We start from the raw sequence: 12,289 nt of genomic DNA, 5'->3' as shown, positions 1-12,289 counted from the left end.
CTAGTTCTTAAAAGTGTTGGGAAGCTAATACATCCTAAGAAGGGGTTGAGAGTGGAAGTGCTCTACCTACATGTTGAAGGTGTCAGTCAAGTCAGTTGGGAGGTACGCTGGGCATGTCCTCTTGGCAGGAGACTTCAGTAGACACCAGGAGCATACTGAAAGTGCTGCATTTCCGTTGTGTTCTTAAAATGCCTCACGATCCCCTAGGAAGTGCAAGAGGAGGCGGGGAAGACAGCATTTAGGCATAAATGCTAAACATGCAACCGCTGCAACCTGACCTGGAAAGTGAAGACAATTAGACGGATAGATGGATGGATCCAACAGTAGTTGCTTGAAAAAAAGGTACACTGTTTAGATTTCACCCGTCTGGAATGGCACGGTTAATGCTGTTCGTGGCTCGTTGGTCTAGGGGTATGATTCTCGCTTCGGGTGCGAGAGGTCCCGGGTTCAAATCCCGGACGAGCCCAGGAGTCAGGAATGTGGCTACTTACTGTGGGTTAGCTGGCTAGGTTTGGAACTCTTGGGAAGCTAAGACATCCAAAGAAGGAGTTGAGAGTGGAAGGGCTACGCCTACATGTTGAAGGTATCAGTTCCCCTGGTAGGAGACTTCAGTAAAGGCCAGGAGCATACTGCAAGTGCTGCATATCCGCTCTGTTCTCGAAATGCCTCGTGATCCCTTAAAAAGTGCAAGAGGAGGCAGGGGAAGACAGCATTCACGTGTTTTTGCTGAGCATGCAACCGCCGCAACCTGACCTAGAAAGCGCAGACAAACAGATGGATGGATCCAACAGTGGTTGCTTGGAAAAAAGGTACACTGTGTAAATTTCACCCAGATGCAATCACATGGTTAAGGCCGTCTGTGGGTCATTGGTGTAGGGGTATAATTCTTGCTTAGGGTGTGAGCGGTCCCGGGTTCAAATTCTGGACGAGCCCTGAGATTCAGGAATTTGAGTGCTTCTTTGGGGTTGTCTGTTTTCATTTTTCAAGTTTGAAACCTTTAGGAACAGTGGGAAAGCTACAACATACTAGGGAGGTGAGAGTCAAACTGCTCCGCCTACATGTTGAAGTTCCCAGTTCAAATGTTTGGGAGGTATGCCGGGCACATCAAGGCTGGAAGAGACTTCAGTAGATTCCGCTGCAAGCTGACATGGAAATTGAAGACAATGGCAGGATGGAAATTGAATGGCAGGATGGATCCAACAGTAGTTGCTGGGGAGAAGGTACACTGAACCAAATTCTCCCAGCTGCAATGGCATGGCTGAAGTGCTCTGTGGCTCGTTGGTCTAGGGGTATGATTCTCGCTTTGGGTGCGAGAGGTCCCGGGTTCAAATCCAGGAATGTGGCTACTTGCTGTGGGGTTTCTGCCTAGGTTTGGAACTGTTGGGAAGCTAAGACATCCTAAGAAGGAGTTGAGAGTGGAAGTGCTACGCCTACATGTTGAAGGTATCAGTTGAGAGGTATGCTGGTCACATCCCCCTGCTAGGAGACTGCTGTAAATGGAGGAGGAGCATACTGTAAGTGCTGCATATCCTCTCTCTTATCGAAATGCCTCGTGATCCCCCTAAACAGTGCAGGTGGAGGAGGCGGGGAAGACAGCATTTAGCCATTTTTGCTGAGCATGCAACCACTGCAACCTGACCTGGAAAGTGAAGACAAATAGACGGATGGATCCAACGGTGGTTGCTGGGAAAAAAGGCACACGCTGCAAATTTCGACCCGCTGCAATCGTATTGTTGCTGCTTTCTGCGGCTCGTTGGTCTAGGGGTATGATTCTCGCTTAGGGTGCGAGAGGTCCCGGGTTCAAATCCCGGACGAGCCCAAAGGTCAGGAATGTGGCTTCCTATTGTGGGTTATGTGGCTAGTTCTTAAAAGTGTTGGGAAGCTAATACATCCTAAGAAGGGGTTGAGAGTGGAAGTGCTCTACCTACATGTTGAAGGTGTCAGTCAAGTCAGTTGGGAGGTACGCTGGGCATGTCCTCTTGGCAGGAGACTTCAGTAGACACCAGGAGCGTACTGAAAGTGCTGCATTTCCGTTGTGTTCTTAAAATGCCTCACGATCCCCTAGGAAGTGCAAGAGGAGGCGGGGAAGACAGCATTTAGGCATAAATGCTAAACATGCAACCGCTGCAACCTGACCTGGAAAGTGAAGACAATTAGACGGATAGATGGATGGATCCAACAGTAGTTGCTTGAAAAAAAGGTACACTGTTTAGATTTCACCCGTCTGGAATGGCACGGTTAATGCTGTTCGTGGCTCGTTGGTCTAGGGGTATGATTCTCGCTTCGGGTGCGAGAGGTCCCGGGTTCAAATCCCGGACGAGCCCAGGAGTCAGGAATGTGGCTACTTACTGTGGGTTAGCTGGCTAGGTTTGGAACTCTTGGGAAGCTAAGACATCCAAAGAAGGAGTTGAGAGTGGAAGGGCTACGCCTACATGTTGAAGGTATCAGTTCCCCTGGTAGGAGACTTCAGTAAAGGCCAGGAGCATACTGCAAGTGCTGCATATCCGCTCTGTTCTCGAAATGCCTCGTGATCCCTTAAAAAGTGCAAGAGGAGGCAGGGGAAGACAGCATTCACGCGTTTTTGCTGAGCATGCAACCGCCGCAACCTGACCTAGAAAGCGCAGACAAACAGATGGATGGATCCAACAGTGGTTGCTTGGAAAAAAGGTACACTGTGTAAATTTCACCCAGATGCAATCACATGGTTAAGGCCGTCTGTGGGTCATTGGTGTAGGGGTATAATTCTTGCTTAGGGTGTGAGCGGTCCCGGGTTCAAATTCTGGACGAGCCCTGAGATTCAGGAATTTGAGTGCTTCTTTTGGGTTGTCTGTTTTCATTTTTCAAGTTTGAAACCTTTAGGAACAGTGGGAAAGCTACAACATACTAGGGAGGTGAGAGTCAAACTGCTCCGCCTACATGTTGAAGTTCCCAGTTCAAATGTTTGGGAGGTATGCCGGGCACATCAAGGCTGGAAGAGACTTCAGTAGATTCCGCTGCAAGCTGACATGGAAATTGAAGACAATGGCAGGATGGAAATTGAATGGCAGGATGGATCCAACAGTAGTTGCTGGGGAGAAGGTACACTGAACCAAATTCTCCCAGCTGCAATGGCATGGCTGAAGTGCTCTGTGGCTCGTTGGTCTAGGGGTATGATTCTCGCTTTGGGTGCGAGAGGTCCCGGGTTCAAATCCAGGAATGTGGCTACTTGCTGTGGGGTTTCTGCCTAGGTTTGGAACTGTTGGGAAGCTAAGACATCCTAAGAAGGAGTTGAGAGTGGAAGTGCTACGCCTACATGTTGAAGGTATCAGTTGAGAGGTATGCTGGTCACATCCCCCTGCTAGGAGACTGCTGTAAATGGAGGAGGAGCATACTGTAAGTGCTGCATATCCTCTCTCTTATCGAAATGCCTCGTGATCCCCCTAAACAGTGCAGGTGGAGGAGGCGGGGAAGACAGCATTTAGCCATTTTTGCTGAGCATGCAACCACTGCAACCTGACCTGGAAAGTGAAGACAAATAGACGGATGGATCCAACGGTGGTTGCTGGGAAAAAAGGCACACGCTGCAAATTTCGACCCGCTGCAATCGTATTGTTGCTGCTTTCTGCGGCTCGTTGGTCTAGGGGTATGATTCTCGCTTAGGGTGCGAGAGGTCCCGGGTTCAAATCCCGGACGAGCCCAAAGGTCAGGAATGTGGCTTCCTATTGTGGGTTATGTGGCTAGTTCTTAAAAGTGTTGGGAAGCTAATACATCCTAAGAAGGGGTTGAGAGTGGAAGTGCTCTACCTACATGTTGAAGGTGTCAGTCAAGTCAGTTGGGAGGTACGCTGGGCATGTCCTCTTGGCAGGAGACTTCAGTAGACACCAGGAGCGTACTGAAAGTGCTGCATTTCCGTTGTGTTCTTAAAATGCCTCACGATCCCCTAGGAAGTGCAAGAGGAGGCGGGGAAGACAGCATTTAGGCATAAATGCTAAACATGCAACCGCTGCAACCTGACCTGGAAAGTGAAGACAATTAGACGGATAGATGGATGGATCCAACAGTAGTTGCTTGAAAAAAAGGTACACTGTTTAGATTTCACCCGTCTGGAATGGCACGGTTAATGCTGTTCGTGGCTCGTTGGTCTAGGGGTATGATTCTCGCTTCGGGTGCGAGAGGTCCCGGGTTCAAATCCCGGACGAGCCCAGGAGTCAGGAATGTGGCTACTTACTGTGGGTTAGCTGGCTAGGTTTGGAACTCTTGGGAAGCTAAGACATCCAAAGAAGGAGTTGAGAGTGGAAGGGCTACGCCTACATGTTGAAGGTATCAGTTCCCCTGGTAGGAGACTTCAGTAAAGGCCAGGAGCATACTGCAAGTGCTGCATATCCGCTCTGTTCTCGAAATGCCTCGTGATCCCTTAAAAAGTGCAAGAGGAGGCAGGGGAAGACAGCATTCACGCGTTTTTGCTGAGCATGCAACCGCCGCAACCTGACCTAGAAAGCGCAGACAAACAGATGGATGGATCCAACAGTGGTTGCTTGGAAAAAAGGTACACTGTGTAAATTTCACCCAGATGCAATCACATGGTTAAGGCCGTCTGTGGGTCATTGGTGTAGGGGTATAATTCTTGCTTAGGGTGTGAGCGGTCCCGGGTTCAAATTCTGGACGAGCCCTGAGATTCAGGAATTTGAGTGCTTCTTTTGGGTTGTCTGTTTTCATTTTTCAAGTTTGAAACCTTTAGGAACAGTGGGAAAGCTACAACATACTAGGGAGGTGAGAGTCAAACTGCTCCGCCTACATGTTGAAGTTCCCAGTTCAAATGTTTGGGAGGTATGCCGGGCACATCAAGGCTGGAAGAGACTCCAGTAGATTCCGCTGCAAGCTGACATGGAAATTGAAGACAATGGCAGGATGGAAATTGAATGGCAGGATGGATCCAACAGTAGTTGCTGGGGAGAAGGTACACTGAACCAAATTCTCCCAGCTGCAATGGCATGGCTGAAGTGCTCTGTGGCTCGTTGGTCTAGGGGTATGATTCTCGCTTTGGGTGCGAGAGGTCCCGGGTTCAAATCCCGGACGAGCCCAGGAGTCAGGAATGTGGCTACTTACTGTGGGGTTTCTGCCTAGCTTTGGAACTGTTGGGAAGCTAAGACATCCTAAGAAGGAGTTGAGAGTGGAAGTGCTACTCCTACATGTTGAAGGTATCAGTTGAGAGGTATGCTGGTCACATCCCCCTGCTAGGAGACTGCTGTAAATGGAGGAGGAGCATACTGTAAGTGCTGCATATCCTCTCTCTTATCGAAATGCCTCGTGATCCCCCTAAACAGTGCAGGTGGAGGAGGCGGGGAACACAGCATTTAGCCATTTTTGCTGAGCATGCAACCACTGCAACCTGACCTGGAAAGTGAAGACAAATAGACGGATGGATCCAACGGTGGTTGCTGGGAAAAAAGGCACACGCTGCAAATTTCGACCCGCTGCAATCGTATTGTTGCTGCTTTCTGCGGCTCGTTGGTCTAGGGGTATGATTCTCGCTTAGGGTGCGAGAGGTCCCGGGTTCAAATCCCGGACGAGCCCAAAGGTCAGGAATGTGGCTTCCTATTGTGGGTTATGTGGCTAGTTCTTAAAAGTGTTGGGAAGCTAATACATCCTAAGAAGGGGTTGAGAGTGGAAGTGCTCTACCTACATGTTGAAGGTGTCAGTCAAGTCAGTTGGGAGGTACGCTGGGCATGTCCTCTTGGCAGGAGACTTCAGTAGACACCAGGAGCATACTGAAAGTGCTGCATTTCCGTTGTGTTCTTAAAATGCCTCACGATCCCCTAGGAAGTGCAAGAGGAGGCGGGGAAGACAGCATTTAGGCATAAATGCTAAACATGCAACCGCTGCAACCTGACCTGGAAAGTGAAGACAATTAGACGGATAGATGGATGGATCCAACAGTAGTTGCTTGGACAAAAAAGTACACTGTGTAAATTTCACCCAGATGCAATCACATGGTTAAGGCCGTCTGTGGGTCATTGGTGTAGGGGTATAATTCTTGCTTAGGGTGTGAGCGGTCCCGGGTTCAAATTCTGGACGAGCCCTGAGATTCAGGAATTTGAGTGCTTCTTTTGGGTTGTCTGTTTTCATTTTTCAAGTTTGAAACCTTTAGGAACAGTGGGAAAGCTACAACATACTAGGGAGGTGAGAGTCAAACTGCTCCGCCTACATGTTGAAGTTCCCAGTTCAAATGTTTGGGAGGTATGCCGGGCACATCAAGGCTGGAAGAGACTTCAGTAGATTCCGCTGCAAGCTGACATGGAAATTGAAGACAATGGCAGGATGGAAATTGAATGGCAGGATGGATCCAACAGTAGTTGCTGGGGAGAAGGTACACTGAACCAAATTCTCCCAGCTGCAATGGCATGGCTGAGGTGCTCTGTGGCTCGTTGGTCTAGGGGTATGATTCTCGCTTTGGGTGCGAGAGGTCCCGGGTTCAAATCCCGGACGAGCCCAGGAGTCAGGAATGTGGCTACTTACTGTGGGGTTTCTGCCTAGCTTTGGAACTGTTGGGAAGCTAAGACATCCTAAGAAGGAGTTGAGAGTGGAAGTGCTACGCCTACATGTTGAAGGTATCAGTTGAGAGGTATGCTGGTCACATCCCCCTGCTAGGAGACTGCTGTAAATGGAGGAGGAGCATACTGTAAGTGCTGCATATCCTCTCTCTTATCGAAATGCCTCGTGATCCCCCTAAACAGTGCAGGTGGAGGAGGCGGGGAACACAGCATTTAGCCATTTTTGCTGAGCATGCAACCACTGCAACCTGACCTGGAAAGTGAAGACAAATAGACGGATGGATCCAACGGTGGTTGCTGGGAAAAAAGGCACACGCGGCAAATTTCGACCCGCTGCAATCGTATTGTTGCTGCTTTCTGCGGCTCGTTGGTCTAGGGGTATGATTCTCGCTTAGGGTGCGAGAGGTCCCGGGTTCAAATCCCGGACGAGCCCAAAGGTCAGGAATGTGGCTTCCTATTGTGGGTTATGTGGCTAGTTCTTAAAAGTGTTGGGAAGCTAATACATCCTAAGAAGGGGTTGAGAGTGGAAGTGCTCTACCTACATGTTGAAGGTGTCAGTCAAGTCAGTTGGGAGGTACGCTGGGCATGTCCTCTTGGCAGGAGACTTCAGTAGACACCAGGAGCATACTGAAAGTGCTGCATTTCCGTTGTGTTCTTAAAATGCCTCACGATCCCCTAGGAAGTGCAAAAGGAGGCGGGGAAGACAGCATTTAGTCATAAATGCTAAACATGCAACCGCTGCAACCTGACCTGGAAAGTGAAGACAATTAGACGGATAGATGGATGGATCCAACAGTAGTTGCTTGAAAAAAAGGTACACTGTTTAGATTTCACCCGTCTGGAATGGCACGGTTAATGCTGTTCGTGGCTCGTTGGTCTAGGGGTATGATTCTCGCTTCGGGTGCGAGAGGTCCCGGGTTCAAATCCTGGACGAGCCCAGGAGTCAGGAATGTGGCTACTTACTGTGGGGTTTCTGCCTAGGTTTGGAACTGTTGGGAAGCTAAGACATCCTAAGAAGGAGTTGAGAGTGGAAGTGCTACGCCTACATGTTGAAGGTATCATTTGAGAGGTATGCTGGTCACATCCCCCTGCTAGGAGACTGCTGTAAATGGAGGAGGAGCATACTGTAAGTGCTGCATATCCTCTCTCTTATCGAAATGCCTCGTGATCCCCCTAAACAGTGCAGGTGGAGGAGGCGGGGAAGACAGCATTTAGCCATTTTTGCTGAGCATGCAACCACTGCAAACTGACCTGGAAAGTGAAGACAAATAGACGGATGGATCCAACGGTGGTTGCTGGGAAAAAAGGCACACGCTGCAAATTTCGACCCGCTGCAATCGTATTGTTGCTGCTTTCTGCGGCTCGTTGGTCTAGGGGTATGATTCTCGCTTAGGGTGCGAGAGGTCCCGGGTTCAAATCCCGGACGAGCCCAAAGGTCAGGAATGTGGCTTCCTGTTGTGGGTTATGTGGCTAGTTCTTAAAAGTGTTGGGAAGCTAATACATCCTAAGAAGGGGTTGAGAGTGGAAGTGCTCTACCTACATGTTGAAGGTGTCAGTCAAGTCAGTTGGGAGGTACGCTGGGCATGTCCTCTTGGGAGGAGACTTCAGTAGACACCAGGAGCATACTGAAAGTGCTGCATTTCCGTTGTGTTCTTAAAATGCCTCACGATCCCCTAGGAAGTGCAAGAGGAGGCGGGGAAGACAGCATTTAGGCATAAATGCTAAACATGCAACCGCTGCAACCTGACCTGGAAAGTGAAGACAATTAGACGGATAGATGGATGGATCCAACAGTAGTTGCTTGAAAAAAAGGTACACTGTTTAGATTTCACCCGTCTGGAATGGCACGGTTAATGCTGTCTGTGGCTCGTTGGTCTAGGGGTATGATTCTCGCTTCGGGTGCGAGAGGTCCTGGGTTCAAATCCCGGACGAGCCCAGGAGTCAGGAATGTGGCTACTTACTGTGGGTTAGCTGGCTAGGTTTGGAACTCTTGGGAAGCTAAGACATCCAAAGAAGGAGTTGAGAGTGGAAGGGCTACGCCTACATGTTGAAGGTATCAGTTCCCCTGGTAGGAGACTTCAGTAAAGGCCAGGAGCATACTGCAAGTGCTGCATATCCGCTCTGTTCTCGAAATGCCTCGTGATCCCTTAAAAAGTGCAAGAGGAGGCAGGGGAAGACAGCATTCACGTGTTTTTGCTGAGCATGCAACCGCCGCAACCTGACCTAGAAAGCGCAGACAAACAGATGGATGGATCCAACAGTGGTTGCTTGGAAAAAAGGTACACTGTGTAAATTTCACCCAGATGCAATCACATGGTTAAGGCTGTCTGTGGGTCATTGGTGTAGGGGTATAATTCTTGCTTAGGGTGTGAGCGGTCCCGGGTTCAAATTCTGGACGAGCCCTGAGATTCAGGAATTTGAGTGCTTCTTTTGGGTTGTCTGTTTTCATTTTTCAAGTTTGAAACCTTTAGGAACAGTGGGAAAGCTACAACATACTAGGGAGGTGAGAGTCAAACTGCTCCGCCTACATGTTGAAGTTCCCAGTTCAAATGTTTGGGAGGTATGCCGGGCACATCAAGGCTGGAAGAGACTTCAGTAGATTCCGCTGCAAGCTGACATGGAAATTGAAGACAATGGCAGGATGGAAATTGAATGGCAGGATGGATCCAACAGTAGTTGCTGGGGAGAAGGTACACTGAACCAAATTCTCCCAACTGCAATGGCATGGCTGAAGTGCTCTGTGGCTCGTTGGTCTAGGGGTATGATTCTCGCTTTGGGTGCGAGAGGTCCCGGGTTCAAATCCCGGACGAGCCCAGGAGTCAGGAATGTGGCTACTTAATGTGGGGTTTCTGCCTAGGTTTGGAACTGTTGGGAAGCTAAGACATCCTAAGAAGGAGTTGAGAGTGGAAGTGCTACGCCTACATGTTGAAGGTATCAGTTGAGAGGTATGCTGGTCACATCCCCCTGCTAGGAGACTGCTGTAAATGGAGGAGGAGCATACTGTAAGTGCTGCATATCCTCTCTCTTATCGAAATGCCTCGTGATCCCCCTAAACAGTGCAGGTGGAGGAGGCGGGGAAGACAGCATTTAGCCATTTTTGCTGAGCATGCAACCACTGCAACCTGACCTGGAAAGTGAAGACAAATAGACGGATGGATCCAACGGTGGTTGCTGGGAAAAAAGGCACACGCTGCAAATTTCGACCCGCTGCAATCGTATTGTTGCTGCTTTCTGCGGCTCGTTGGTCTAGGGGTATGATTCTCGCTTAGGATACGAGAGGTCCCGGGTTCAAATTCCGGACGAGCCCAAAGGTCAGGAATGTGGCTTCCTATTGTGGGTTATATGGCTAGTTCTTAAAAGTGTTGGGAAGCTAATACATCCTAAGAAGGGGTTGAGAGTGGAAGTGCTCTACCTACATGTTGAAGGTGTCAGTCAAGTCAGTTGGGAGGTACGCTGGGCATGTCCTCTTGGCAGGAGACTTCAGTAGACACCAGGAGCATACTGAAAGTGCTGCATTTCCGTTGTGTTCTTAAAATGCCTCATGATCCCCTAGGAAGTGCAAGAGGAGGCGGGGAAGACAGCATTTAGGCATAAATGCTAAACATGCACCCGCTGCAACCTGACCTGGGGAGTGAAGACAATTAGATGGATGGATCCAACAGTAGTTGCTTGAAAAAAAGGTACACTGTTTAGATTTCACCCGTCTGGAATGGCACGGTTAATGCTGTTCGTGGCTCGTTGGTCTAGGGGTATGATTCTCGCTTCGGGTGCGAGAGGTCCCGGGTTCAAATCCCGGACGAGCCCAGGAGTCAGGAATGTGGCTACTTACTGTGGTTTAGCTGGCTAGGTTTGGAACTCTTGGGAAGCTAAGACATCCAAAGAAGGAGTTGAGAGTGGAAGGGCTACGCCTACATGTTGAAGGTATCAGTTACCCTGGTAGGAGACTTCAGTAAAGGCCAGGAGCATACTGCAAGTGCTGCATATCCGCTCTGTTCTCGAAATGCCTCGTGATCCCTTAAAAAGTGCAAGAGGAGGCAGGGGAAGACAGCATTCACGCGTTTTTGCTAAGCATGCAACCGCCGCAACCTGACCTAGAAAGCGCAGACAAACAGATGGATGGATCCAACAGTGGTTGCTTGGAAAAAAGGTACACTGTGTAAATTTTACCCAGATGCAATCACATGGTTAAGGCTGTCTGTGGGTCATTGGTGTAGGGGTATAATTCTTGCTTAGGGTGTGAGCGGTCCCGGGTTCAAATTCTGGACGAGCCCTGAGATTCAGGAATTTGAGTGCTTCTTTTGGGTTGTCTGTTTTCATTTTTCAAGTTTGAAACCTTTAGGAACAGTGGGAAAGCTACAACATACTAGGGAGGTGAGAGTCAAACTGCTCCGCCTACATGTTGAAGTTCCCAGTTCAAATGTTTGGGAGGTATGCCGGGCACATCAAGGCTGGAAGAGACTTCAGTAGATTCCGCTGCAAGCTGACATGGAAATTGAAGACAATGGCAGGATGGAAATTGAATGGCAGGATGGATCCAACAGTAGTTGCTGGGGAGAAGGTACACTGAACCAAATTCTCCCAGCTGCAATGGCATGGCTGAAATGCTCTGTGGTCTAGGGGTATGATTCTCGCTTTGGGTGCGAGAGGTCCCGGGTTCAAATCCCGGACGAGCCCAGGAGTCAGGAATGTGGCTACTTACTGTGGGGTTTCTGCCTAGGTTTGGAACTGTTGGGAAGCTAAGACATCCCAAGAAGTGGAAGTGCTACGCTTACATGTTGAAGGTATCAGTTCCCCTGATAGGATGATTCTCGCTTTGGGTGCGAGAGGTCCCGGGTTCATTTCCTGGACGAGCCCAAGAGTCAGGAATGTGGCTACTTACTGTGGGTTAGCTGGCTATGTTTGTAACTCTTGGGAAGCTAAGACATCCAAAGAAGGAGTTGAGAGTGGAAGGGCTATGCCTACATGTTGAAGGTATCAGTTGAGTGGTATGCTGGGCACATTCCCTGTTGTAGGAGACTCCTGTAAATGCCAGGAGCATAGTGTAAGTGCTGCATATCCACTGTTTAATCGAAATGCCTCGTGATCCCCTAAACAGTGCAGGTGGAGGAGGCAGGGGAAGACAGCATTTATGCATTTTTCCCGAGCATGCAATTGCTGCAGCCTGACCTGGACATTGATGACAAATAGACTCATAGATGTATGGATCCAACAGTGGTTACTGGGAAAAAAAGTACACTGTGCAACTTTCAACCCGCTGCAATTGTATCGTTAGTGCTTTCTGTGGCTAGTTGGTCTAGGGGTATGATTCTAGCTTTCGGTGTGAGAGGTCCAGGGTTCAAATCCCAGATGAGCCTAGTGAGCAGGACTGTCACTGTTTCATGTGTGTATATGACTTTTTATGCAAGTTTGAAGCTGTTGGGGAGCTAAGACATCCTATCAAGGAGATGAGAGTGGAACTACTCCACCTACATGTTGAAGGTGTCAGTTGGGTAGTTGGGAGTTATGCTAGGCACATTCTCTTGGCAGGAGACTTCAGTAAATGCCAGGAGCATACTGGAAGTGCTTAATATCCACTGTATTCTTGAAATGCCTTCAAGGCCTGGTGTGGGGACCTCCTTCGTAAGACAATTCATGAACACTTTAATTTCCTAAAATTAAAAATAATAAAGACAAAAATAGGGATTTTAAGCCTCTTCCATGACAACAAGAACAAGGAGTCTTGCAACAGATGATTTGGCCCCCACACAGCCCTGATCTCA

General features: G+C 49.0%; 14 non-coding genes across 14 annotated transcripts; all 14 read left to right on the top strand.

Moving 5' to 3' along the window:
- Positions 1 to 394: 394 nt before the first annotated feature.
- On the top strand, positions 395 to 466 carry trnap-cgg (transfer RNA proline (anticodon CGG)). Its single transcript has one exon. It is a non-coding gene; the product is annotated as a tRNA-Pro (tRNA).
- Positions 467 to 1,747: 1,281 nt separating this feature from the next.
- Positions 1,748 to 1,819, top strand: trnap-agg (transfer RNA proline (anticodon AGG)). Its single transcript has one exon. It is a non-coding gene; the product is annotated as a tRNA-Pro (tRNA).
- Positions 1,820 to 2,252: 433 nt separating this feature from the next.
- trnap-cgg (transfer RNA proline (anticodon CGG)) lies at positions 2,253 to 2,324 on the top strand. The gene has a single exon. It is a non-coding gene; the product is annotated as a tRNA-Pro (tRNA).
- Positions 2,325 to 3,605: 1,281 nt separating this feature from the next.
- On the top strand, positions 3,606 to 3,677 carry trnap-agg (transfer RNA proline (anticodon AGG)). The gene has a single exon. It is a non-coding gene; the product is annotated as a tRNA-Pro (tRNA).
- A 433-nt stretch (positions 3,678 to 4,110) lies between these two features.
- On the top strand, positions 4,111 to 4,182 carry trnap-cgg (transfer RNA proline (anticodon CGG)). The gene has a single exon. It is a non-coding gene; the product is annotated as a tRNA-Pro (tRNA).
- Positions 4,183 to 4,988: 806 nt separating this feature from the next.
- trnap-ugg (transfer RNA proline (anticodon UGG)) lies at positions 4,989 to 5,060 on the top strand. The gene has a single exon. It is a non-coding gene; the product is annotated as a tRNA-Pro (tRNA).
- A 421-nt stretch (positions 5,061 to 5,481) lies between these two features.
- Positions 5,482 to 5,553, top strand: trnap-agg (transfer RNA proline (anticodon AGG)). The gene has a single exon. It is a non-coding gene; the product is annotated as a tRNA-Pro (tRNA).
- Positions 5,554 to 6,398: 845 nt separating this feature from the next.
- Positions 6,399 to 6,470, top strand: trnap-ugg (transfer RNA proline (anticodon UGG)). Its single transcript has one exon. It is a non-coding gene; the product is annotated as a tRNA-Pro (tRNA).
- Positions 6,471 to 6,891: 421 nt separating this feature from the next.
- Positions 6,892 to 6,963, top strand: trnap-agg (transfer RNA proline (anticodon AGG)). Its single transcript has one exon. It is a non-coding gene; the product is annotated as a tRNA-Pro (tRNA).
- A 433-nt stretch (positions 6,964 to 7,396) lies between these two features.
- On the top strand, positions 7,397 to 7,468 carry trnap-cgg (transfer RNA proline (anticodon CGG)). Its single transcript has one exon. It is a non-coding gene; the product is annotated as a tRNA-Pro (tRNA).
- Positions 7,469 to 7,889: 421 nt separating this feature from the next.
- On the top strand, positions 7,890 to 7,961 carry trnap-agg (transfer RNA proline (anticodon AGG)). The gene has a single exon. It is a non-coding gene; the product is annotated as a tRNA-Pro (tRNA).
- Positions 7,962 to 8,394: 433 nt separating this feature from the next.
- On the top strand, positions 8,395 to 8,466 carry trnap-cgg (transfer RNA proline (anticodon CGG)). The gene has a single exon. It is a non-coding gene; the product is annotated as a tRNA-Pro (tRNA).
- An 806-nt stretch (positions 8,467 to 9,272) lies between these two features.
- Positions 9,273 to 9,344, top strand: trnap-ugg (transfer RNA proline (anticodon UGG)). The gene has a single exon. It is a non-coding gene; the product is annotated as a tRNA-Pro (tRNA).
- Positions 9,345 to 10,262: 918 nt separating this feature from the next.
- Positions 10,263 to 10,334, top strand: trnap-cgg (transfer RNA proline (anticodon CGG)). Its single transcript has one exon. It is a non-coding gene; the product is annotated as a tRNA-Pro (tRNA).
- Positions 10,335 to 12,289: the final 1,955 nt, after the last annotated feature.

Source organism: Thunnus thynnus, chromosome 19 (genome assembly GCF_963924715.1).
Source record: "Thunnus thynnus chromosome 19, fThuThy2.1, whole genome shotgun sequence".
NCBI lineage: Eukaryota > Metazoa > Chordata > Actinopteri > Scombriformes > Scombridae > Thunnus > Thunnus thynnus.
This window is presented reverse-complemented; position numbering and strand designations above follow the sequence as displayed.